Raw genomic sequence first — 11670 nt, forward strand, 5'->3', positions numbered from 1 at the left:
AAAGGCAGGAAATGAGTCGAAACTTCAACTCTACTAGTTGTAATAGAAAATTGATCGATGCAAGGTTCTTCTCAAAAGACATGAAGCATGGAATCAAATGAAATAGAAGGAATCTATATTGCTGAGATCGTGATGGTCTTGGCTAGGGATAGGCAAGAAAAAACAAAAAATAAAAAATAAAAAATCAAACCAAATAGCAAAACTGAACCAAATCGAATCGATCAATCGGTTAACCATTTTTTTGGTCCGGTTTTGATTTGAAATTTTTTATTTTTTCAGTTATCAATTTGGTCCATTCAATAACCACAATTAATCTAACCAAACCAAATCAATATACTATATATAAAAATACATATTTTATATAATATTATATAATTTTTTATATTTTTATATTTTAAAAAATTGTATTAATCTAATTTTCATGTCCAAATTTTTATTTTGAACATTTTAAATTTATATGTTGATTATTATTTAAAAAAAAATTATTTGTAGTGACTTTAAAGTTTTAATTTATGCTTAATTAAAGGTTTGATTTGGTTAACCAATGGATATTAGTCCAAAAACCAGTTAATCGAATTTCGGTTAACCATTTTAAATGGTTCAATGATGGTTTGCATTTTCTAGCGAACCAAAAGTTCGATTCAATTTGGTTCTCCTATGTTTTCCTCAAATTTTTTTGTTTTGCAGGTACTTGTCATCAGTTTGCAGGTATTTTGGTTTTTGTTTGTGTTTGTGTTTCTTTTGATTAATATGGTATTGTTTAGTTTGATTTAGTTTGGTTTTTGAGTCGTGTTTTGTTAGGTTTGTTTTGGTCTTGTTGCTTGAGATGGTTTTGTTAGTTTATTTGTAAATCCCTTGTGGCTCGTTTATAGTCACGGTTTTCTTCCGTTATAAGTGAGGACTATCAATAAATTTAGAAATTTCGTAAAAAAAAATAATTTAATTTGAATAACTGAAATATACCCACCCTAGTCATGACTACAAAACCACACTGCATCAACAACAAATGGGTCAATGTTTCTTAGTGCTTACCTATTTGGCATTGCACCAGCCACCAGGCACAAGGGATGGCAAAATGCAATCTTTTTTCTACTTTATTTGTTAATTGGGTCCTAACAAATGAATATTAAAAGAACCTAAGGTAATCGGTTTATGAAGGAAATAGGCATGTTGTACTTCACTAATGAGTAGGAAAAAATATATGGCAAAAAAGATCAAAACTAACCAAGTTCTTAGATTCAAGCTTTTTCTCCCTCTGCATCATGTCTGCAGTACCAAAAAAATGTAGATGAAAAGAATACAATAATTTAATATAATTTAAACAAGAGCTTATATTTATGGCATATAAAGCACAATCAAATGTGTTCAGTTGATTGAATTCTTTCTTTTGTTCTCTTTATTTTTATTGGTGGAGTAAATTGGGCAGTTTAATGAGTCATTTCTAATTGATTATTTCCCAAGTTCCATTTACCACGACATAATTAACCCGTTCAATGAGTAAAATGTGGCTAGTTAATAGAGAAAATCATGGAAACCAAATATATTTGAAATCAACAAGTTTAATAATAATCTCTGTTGAGCCGGACATGTTAAGTTTTACCCAATTACATCAGAAGAAAAAGTATACGATGACATTCAAGTGCAGTGCCATGTCTTATAGTACCTATAACTATAGAAAAGAAGACTATTAGTGATGGTTTTAAACCATCACTGATAATAGTAAATCGTCACTATTAATTATATATTAGTAACGATTTAGTGATGCTTACAGACTGGGGACAAGAACGGTCACCTCAACTTACTATTTGTGATGATTTTGAAAACCGTAAGTTATAATGGACTATTAGCGATAGAGATGGACCGCCACTAAAAGTGTATTACCAACACTAATTTTGGGCTGAAAATTGTCACTAAAAACCTACTATTAGTGACGGTTTCAAACCGTCACTATTGTTAACTTTTAGCAATGGTTCACAATTATCACTATTGTCTTACTTTTAGTGACGATTAGCAACCGTCACTATTGGCATATTAATATATTTACAAAATCATGCCTTTCTGTGAGAAGCGCGAAATTAAATTTTGTCACACATCATATTGAACCATAATTGCAAATTAATTGTTATAATTGTTAAGAAAATGAAAATAAATTTATATAAAAAAATGTTAGAATGTGTGTGTGTGTGTGTGTGTATATATATATATATATATATATATATAGATATATGGTCTATCCACATAACAAAAAATGTAAAAAAAAAAAAAAAGAATAGTCTGCATCATTATCATCGTGATCATCGTCGTCCTTATCATTATTCGACAAATCGCAGGCCCTACAAAATAATAATTATACAAAATATTAACATAAAATTTTTTAATACTATAAGTGCAAATAACTTGATAACAAGAATTATTATATATAGTTAAATAACAAATGATTCAATTTTAAATATCTAACTTTGATCAGTCAGGGAGTTAGGAGTTTTTGGGCACCGTCAGTTCCAACCCCACTTCGTTTGGACCTTGCATGCTCAACTTGGACACCTGAGTACTGAAATCAACAACGTATAGATCTAAGGTATATATTCTAAGTTTGGTTCTAAGCACCTAACTTTCAGTTGAGGAGGATTTTTTTGGGCTCCGTTAATTATAGCATGTCCACCTCACTGTCACGGACGTGTCAGAACTAACCCCACTTGGTTTGGACCTCATACGCCCAACTTGGACACTTGAGTGCTTAAATCAACTAAGTATAGATCTAAGGCATGTACTTTAAATTTGCTTCTAAGTGCCTAATTTTCAATTGAGGAAGAGTTTTTGGGAACTGTTAGTTTTGGCACGTCAACCTCAATGTCATGGACATGTGAGAGCTTACCCCACTAAGTTTGGACCTCGTAGACCCGACTTAGACACCTAATTGTAGTGATCAACTGAGTATAGATATAAGACATGTATTGTAACGCCCTGACCCGCCATGTGGGCCCGGGGTGCTACTTTAGTGATGTCTGTGTACCTGATACCATGTTCATCATGTAAAAATGTAGCGAAAATAAATGATACATTCGACAAAACATATTACTAGAGTTCTAACTACCTTCATAAACAAATGTCTCTAAATATCCATATTACAGATCATAGTATAGTACAAAGAACACCTAAGTCCATACACACCTAATATACATCCAGGGACTTCAAACATAATTTACATACAATAGAGTTCTTATAGACACTCACACAAACTAAACTGGCTATCTGTAGAGACCCGAAAAAATATAAAAAATAAAAGAAATTTGAAGAAAGGAGGAAATTCGGTTTGGGAAGCCAAATTTTCGATGGTTTCGTGAGGGCCACAGAAAACCGTCGACGGTTTTTTTTTTTTTTTTTACCGTGGGTTGCTAATTGGTAAAACAATAAAAAGGGACAAGTTAAAGCCCAAACCGTCGACAATTTTTTGAATAGTGCACATAACCGTTGACGATTTTCTCTACAGTGGGTGTCATAAGGGAACCCGCAAGCCTCATTTCATTAATCAAATAAAATTATTCTCTCTCTCTCTCTCTCTCTAAAACCCTATGAAACCCCTCTCTTTCTCTCTTCGATTTGGGCTCTGTTAAAGCTTGGATTGACGATCAGAAACCACAATGAGGTTTTTGGGAAAATTCTCTACAACTTAGATGGAGTAGATTTTTAGTTTGGGGTTTTAGGGCACCATCCCAAAACCAGGGTAAGTGGGGTAGTTTAAAGTTTTAAAGTTAATTTGGAGTATATAGAGCTTAGGGAATATTAAATGTTAATATTGTGGAGGTTGCGTTGAATGATTTGGGAAAAAAATGAATTTCAGGATTTTGAGTTATGAACGCCGAGGAGCGCATGATTTAGGGTGTTAGTGGACCTCTCATTAAGTCAAGCAAGGGGAATAAATTATAGCAGTATTTTCTGAAAATTATTGATTGAGAAATATAAGAAATGGAAATATGATATTTTACTTGAAATTATTATGATATGAGTATCAAATGAAAATTGTGTGGCATATGATTTATACTCAAATGTATTTGAAATTGAGTTAAATGGTTTATGTTGAGAATATTAAGTCTATGAAATGTGTACTGTGTTGACTCTACGAGTCTAATCCTGTTTTCATAATGACAAATCACTTGGTATTTGATCTGTGCATTGAGTTTGTGAACATGACCTACATTAAGCATGCACGGAAAGATAATGAGTCATGGAAGCCATAAAGTAAAGGTGATACATTTTGAAAAGCACCATGGAACTCAAAGAGTATGAGAATCAAGATGCAAGCGGCAAAGTTTAAGAATATCTTGGGAATGGGTATTTAAAACTCATGTACTTACATTTTCGTATGATTTCATTTGAGGCTCAACATAACTTAGAATGATTTTAGGATTCATGCATTTCATGTACATCATTAGGGAACTTACATGAACTTAGAAATGTTTTTAAAATCATAGAAAACTTGTTTTATAAAAGACCCAAGCAAAGAAGCAAAACAGAATTTTAAACTGGAAATGAATAATTGAGAAAAAGCGGACTTCGTTAGCCTAAACTCAACCTCAGTCGCCTAAAGAATTTCTTCAGGAGCCTGAAGATTAAGTTCGGTAGCCTGAAGAATTAAATGGGAAACACAGAACCTAACAGAGATACTTCGGTCACCTGACCCTGGAACCTCAAGGGCCTGAAGTTACCACTTCAGGAGTTCTTGAAAAAGAACAAAAAATTCAACAAAAAATTTCGGAACTCCAAATCAGAAAGTGGAGAGCAAAGCATGAAGAAAAAAAAGGAGAAGCCACCAACATGCTACAACTGCCGAGAAGTTGGACACATCAAGCCCGAGTGCCCTAGGCTCATAAAAGCTTCAAAGAAAAAGAAGAAGGCACTGAAGGTCGGCTGGGATACACACCGCACTAGCAGTTCAGAATATGAATCTAGTGACGACGAAGTTGCCAATCTGTGTCTAACGGCACATGATGACCTTAAGGTACAATAATATTTTTCATCATCTTCATACTATTCTACTGAATCCGAAAATGAAAATGATATGATGTCATATGATGAACTGAAACAAGAATACCTATACACTATTAAAATGCTTGAGAAGAAAACAAAGAAAATTTCTGAGTTGAGAAGCAAAGTCAAAGAACTTTCAAATCTAGTTGAACACCAAAATGAACCCCATGCATATTCCATAAAAGATAAAGATTTGAAAATTGAGGAGTTAGAAAGGACTTGAAAGTTAAATCTGAAATTATCTGTAAATTTATTGAAGGACAAAACAATTTTGAAAGGCTCCTAGGATCTCAAAGAAATTCCCTTAAAAAGGAAGGGTTCGGTTTTAATGGTAAAGAAAATATAAAGAAAAAACATCTTGACATGGGGTATTTTACAAAAGAATCAAAGTCATATGTTCCAACTAAGAATCATTATAGAAACACTACATGTTTTAAATGTAGAAGGTTGGGTCACATACAATTTGACTGCCCTTTCAAAAATAAAGATGTAAAAATAAAGAAAGTATGGAAGGTCAAGGGTTAATCTAGCACTAACCCCCTTGGACCCAAGACAATCTGGGTACCAAAGCTAGTTGTTTAATTGTGTCTTGCAGATATGTTTAAGATCCACATCCTTAAAAGATAGATTATATATGGATAGCAGATGCTCACGCCACATGACCGGAGACAAAGCAAAATTCACATTCATCATACTCAAGGATGAAAGTTTTGTTACTTTTGGAGATAATGTTAAGGGAAGGATCACAGGTGTCGGTAAAGTCGGTAATGATTTCTCACTTATTATTGATGATGTTCTATTAGTTGAAGGTTTAAAGCACAATTTATTGAGCATAAGTCAACTATGTGATAAATGCTACAAAGTATCATTTGAACATGACAAGTGCATAGTTGAACACAAAATTGATAATAAGGCATTGGTCATTGCTAAGTGTCATGAAAACATATATACCACAAGCTTTGATAACTTAACTTCACAGAGTGTGACATGCTTATCTGCTATGAATGAAATAAGCTGGATTTGGCATAGGAGGCTAGGACACGCAAACGTGGATTTAATCTCAAAACTAGTTAAGAAAGAATTAGTTAAGGGACTGCTTAAGATTAAATTTGTTAAAAATAAAATCTATGATGCATGCCAACTAGGAAAACAAGCAAGAACAAGCTTTAAGAAGAAGAAAGAGATCTCCACTTATAGGCCACTTCAAATGCTACACTTAGACTTATTTGGACCAAACCCAATTTAGAGTTTAGGAGGAAAATCATACGCATTTGTCATAGTTGATGACTTTTCATGATACACATGGGTACTATTCTTAGGTCATAAAGATGAAGCATATGAAAATTTATAAACCTGTGCAAGAAAGTACAAAATGAAAAGGGATACACCATTACTAAAATTTGAAGTGCTAGGGGTAGAGAATTTAAAAATCAAGGCATGGAAGACTATTGTAATTCATTAGGAATTGCCCATAATTTTTCAGTTCCTAGAACACCACAACAGAATGGTGTAGTTGAAAGGAAGAATAGGTCTATACAAGAAATGGCCAAAACTATGCTTAACAAACATAAATTAGCTAAATACTTGTGGGCCGAGGCAATGAATACTGCCTGCTATGTACTAAATAGAGTTCTGATTAGATCATCACTTAATAAGATTCTTTACGAATTATGGAATGGCCATAGACCAAACATATCATATTTTCATGTCTTTGGCTATAAGTGTTTTGTGCTTAGAGACAATGAGCATCTAGGAAAGTTTGATGTGAAATCAGATGAAGGTATCTTCCTAGGGTATGCTTTAGATAGTAAAGCCTATAGAGTGTATAACAAACGAACATTAGCGATCATAGAATCTATTCATGTAGTGTTTGATGAGTCAAATCCCTTCTCCAAAAGAACTGATGAAGATGAAATTGAATTAAATAAGGAGCTAGAAGAACTATCAATTGAGAATGATTCAAAAAATAAAAATGAACTTAAAGAACCATCCATTGAAATTGATCAAACTACAAATGAGGTTAATGAACCACCTGGAGAATGGAAATACATAAAGAATCATCCCATAGATCAAATAATAGGTGAACCATTACGTGGAGTAGCCACTTGCTCCTCTCTTAGGAACATGGTTAGTCATTTTGCATTTCTATCTCAAGAAGAACCTAAGAATGTGAGTGAAGCTATAGAGGATGAATCTTGGGTGTTGTCCATGCAAGAAGGATTAAATCAATTTGAAAGAAACAAAGTATGGACTTTAGTTCTCAGACTAGAGGATAAGTCAATCATAGGGACCAAATGGATATATAAGAATAAGAAATATGAACATGGAGTAGTTGTGAGAAATAAGGCTAGATTAGTAGCTTAGGGATATAATCAAGAAGAAGATATAGATTTTGAAGAAACATTTGCCCCTATAGCTAGGATGGAAGCCATACGAATGCTATTAGCATATGCAGCTTTTAAGGATTTCAAGTTATATCAAATGGACATCAAAAGTGTATTTTTAAATGGCTACATAAATGAAGAAGTGTATGTAGAACAACCCCCAAGTTTTGAAAATCATAAGAATCCAGATCATGTTTATAGACTGACGAAAGCCTTGTACGGTTTAAAGCAAGCTCCTAGAGCTTGGTATGAAAGGCTAAGCGGTTTTCTATTAGAAAATGGATTTATAAGAGGAAAGATAGATACAACCCTATTCATAAAGTCAAAGAAAAATGATATTCTCCTAGTGCAAGTATATGTAGATGACATCATATTTGGAGCTACAGATAAAGAATTGTGTAATGAATTTGCTAACACCATGCAAAATGAATTTGAGATGAGCATGATGGGTGAACTAAATTTCTTCCTAGGACTCCAGATCAAACAAGAAAATCATAGAATATTCATAAATCAATCAAAGTATATTAGAGACTTACTCAAAAAGTTTAATATGGAAGACGGAAAAATACTAGGTACACCTATGAGCACTTCATTGAAATTAGACAAAGATGAACAAGGTATACTAGTAGATGTCAAGCTGTATCGCGGAATGATAGGTAGCTTGTTATACCTGACTGCCAGTAGACCAGATATAATGTTTAGCATATGTTTGTGCGCAAAATTTCAGTCTGCTCCAAAAGAGTCTCATTTACTAGCTGTTAAACGGATACTTAGATATTTGATAGGAACCGTGGACATTGGGTTATGGTATCCTAAGTACACATCCTTTGAAATTCTTAGTTATTTAAATGCTGATTTTGCGGGTAGCAAAGTGGATAGGAAGAGCACTAGTGGTACTTGTCATTTCTTAGGACACTCCTTGGTATCTTGGTTTTCGAAGAAACAAAATTTAGTTGCTCATTCCACAGTTGAGGCTGAATACATAGCGGCAAGTAGTTGTTGTGCTCAAACGCTTTACATGAAGCAACAACTGAAGGATTTTAGATTAAGCTATGAAACAATCCCTATAAGATGTGATAATACGAGTGCAATAAATATCTTAAAGAATCCCATATTACATTCACAAACTAAGCATATAGAAATATGACATCACTTTCTTCATGACCATGTACAAAAAGGGGATGTAACACTAGAATTTGTATGCACGGATGAACAATGGGCAGATATATTCATGAAACCACTTGCAGAGGATAGGTTTATCTAAATTAGGCGTGAATTAGGTCTCATGCATAGTCGAGAGATTGCTTAGAATCATGTTAAATGATATAATTCAAGGGGAGCAACATCATTTACGATATAATCACTTGGTATTGCATTAATCAACAATTGGACACATTTAAAACCTTAAGATTTATAAGGGGAGAAGAACATAAGGGTACACTTATTCATGATTTATTTGTTTACACCTTTTTGTTGATGTCAAATGGGGGAGAAAAATTGAGAGCAAAAATGATAACACAAAAAAAAAAAAAAAAAAAAAAAAAATTAGAAGCAAAGAAAAATCGGGAGCAAAAATTGTTATCGAAGTTATGCAAAGGGGGAGAAATCTAGCATATTCATCATAAGCATATTTCATATCTCATATGGATTTGAGCTAAACACTATGTATATGAATATAAGCATATTGTCATTTACTGATTATTTGATGCATTAATTGAGGGGGAGCCTTGTTAGGTGTAACCCATTATATAATTTTACTCGTGCATTTGTCATCATCAAAAAGGGAGAGATTGTTGACTCTACGAGTCCAATCCTATTTTGATAATGACAAATCATTTGGTATTTGATCTGTGCATTGAGTTTGTGAACAGGACCTACATTAAACATGCATGGAAAGATAACGAGTCATGGAAGCCATAAAGTAAAGCTAATACATCTTGGAAAGCACCATGGAACTCAAAGAGTACGAGAATCAAGATGCAAGCGGCAAAGTTCAAGAATATATTGGGAATGGGTATTTAGAAATCATGTATTTACATTTTCGTATGATTTAATTTGAGACTCAACATAACTTAGAATGATTTTAGGATTCATGTATTTCATGTACATCATCAGGGAACTTAGATGAACTTAGAAATGTTTTTAAAATCATGGAAAACTTGTTTTATAAAAAGACCCAATCAAAGAAGCAAAGTAGAATTTTAAACTGGAAATGAATAATTGAGAAAAGGGGACTTCGGTAGCCTTAACTCAACCTCAGTCACTTGTAGAATTTCTTTAGGAGCCTGAAGATTAAGTTCAGTAGCCTGAAGAATCAAATGGGAAACACAGAACCTAGTAGAGGTACTTCGGTCACCTAACCCTGGAACCTCAGGCACCTGAAGTTGCCACTTCAGGAGCCTGAACCCCACTTCAGTTGCCTAAAGTCGCGGGAAAGTCTAAAAATCAGATTTTTATTAAAAGGACTCGCGAGCTATTTTATTGATCCAACGGCTGAGATCAATCCTAAGGGTAATATACTATATATTCTGAACATCTAAACCCTATAATAGAAATAAAGACACACAACAAGAGAAGATCACATCGTATTGCAAGATCGTAGAGAAACTTGAGCTGATTGTCTGCACTCCATTCTACTTTCATTGTCTTTGGGCAAATCTATTCTGAAAATCAAAGGGCATTCATTCATTCAATTGTACTTCAATCTAGTATTGAGGTTTGATCTTTTAAGTTATTATTTTTAAGAACTTCTCATCTCATCTCATTACGTGCTCTTGACTATCATTAGAAAAGTTTTGATCTTGAGTGTGCATATTCGTATAAAAATTGATTTTTGAAAAGATCATTACTTGAGAAAGCTTATTTAACTTGGTTGATTGATTTTTGATTCAAGAGTATAAATTTACATATATATATATATATATATATATATATTTTTTCATAGAGCATATTATTGAAAAACCTATTTTGATTACAAGATTGATCTTGAAAGTGTCTATGCATATACATAGTTATTCTAAACAAGATCATTACTTGATTTAAATTGTGTGATTGATTGAAAGGTTTGATTCAAGTATGTGTTTGCTAAAGGATCTATAATTTAGATATATTAAAGCTTGATTAAATATCCTTGGTACTTATAACTATACATTTTATTGAGGGATTTTTTCTGAAAAATAATGTATTCAGTTTGTGATTGAATACTTGAAATAAAACTTTGTGATTTTGATTGATTTAATTTTCAAGACAAAGTTTTTTATTAATAAGGTCACATCAAATATGTTTGTGCCTTTTTGCAAAGTGAATCAAGAACCCTAATTTACTCCAAAACATTTTAAATATGTCTTTATTTGGGAGTTTTGGTTAAATAAGGATTTGTGTGTTGAAGCATATCATACATAAAATGATTGTATCATTTTCATACATTCATGAGCTTCAAGTTATATCATATGTTAATGTATTAGGAAATTGAATTGTACTCACCAACTTTTGTTAGAAGCATTGTTTTGAGTGTTAATTTTCAGATTCTATTGTATACGGTGCGGTGTGTGAATCAGTGTGAGAGGAGAGAGTTGTATCTCTTGTAAGCAGTGGAGTAGGAGGAAGCTATACCTCTTGTAAGCAGCGGATTGTAAGGGAAGCTCCGTCCCACTTTAAGGAGCAAGGTTTAGTGAATCCTTGAGTGGTTGCTCAAGGCGAGGACGTAGGCCAAGTCGGCTGAACCTCGTAAAACTGTGTTTTTCCTCTCTCTTCCTTTAACTCTTTATTTTTCAGCACTGTATTTAAATTGTGTATATTGCATGTATAGGTTGAATAGTCTTACACATACATAATTGAGTAACAAGAAGTTTTTGGTAAATATATAAGAAGAGTTTAAGAGGTAAATAAGTGCCAAAGAATTTTTAAATACCCAATTCACCCCCCCTCTTGTGATTACACCTGAACATACTGAAATATGAGATTTGAAATGTGAAAGATGATGAAAAGTGATATGTACTGAAAAGTACCTTCTAAGAAATGATGAAATATGAAATGTGGAAATGATTTATTGAGAAATGTTGAATAACGCAAAATGAGATATGTTTATGTTATTATGAGATGAAATGAATATTGAATTGATGAAATATCATTGAAATGATGAAATGAGTTGTGAATGCAGGAAATGAAAATATTGCAATGTGAAATCTACAATGTAAATTTTGAGATGTGATTACTGAAAATGAAAATATTGCAATGTTAATGCTGCAATGAGAATGAT

This window comes from Malania oleifera, chromosome 8, assembly GCF_029873635.1.
Source record: "Malania oleifera isolate guangnan ecotype guangnan chromosome 8, ASM2987363v1, whole genome shotgun sequence".
Classification (NCBI taxonomy): Eukaryota; Viridiplantae; Streptophyta; class Magnoliopsida; order Santalales; family Ximeniaceae; genus Malania; species Malania oleifera.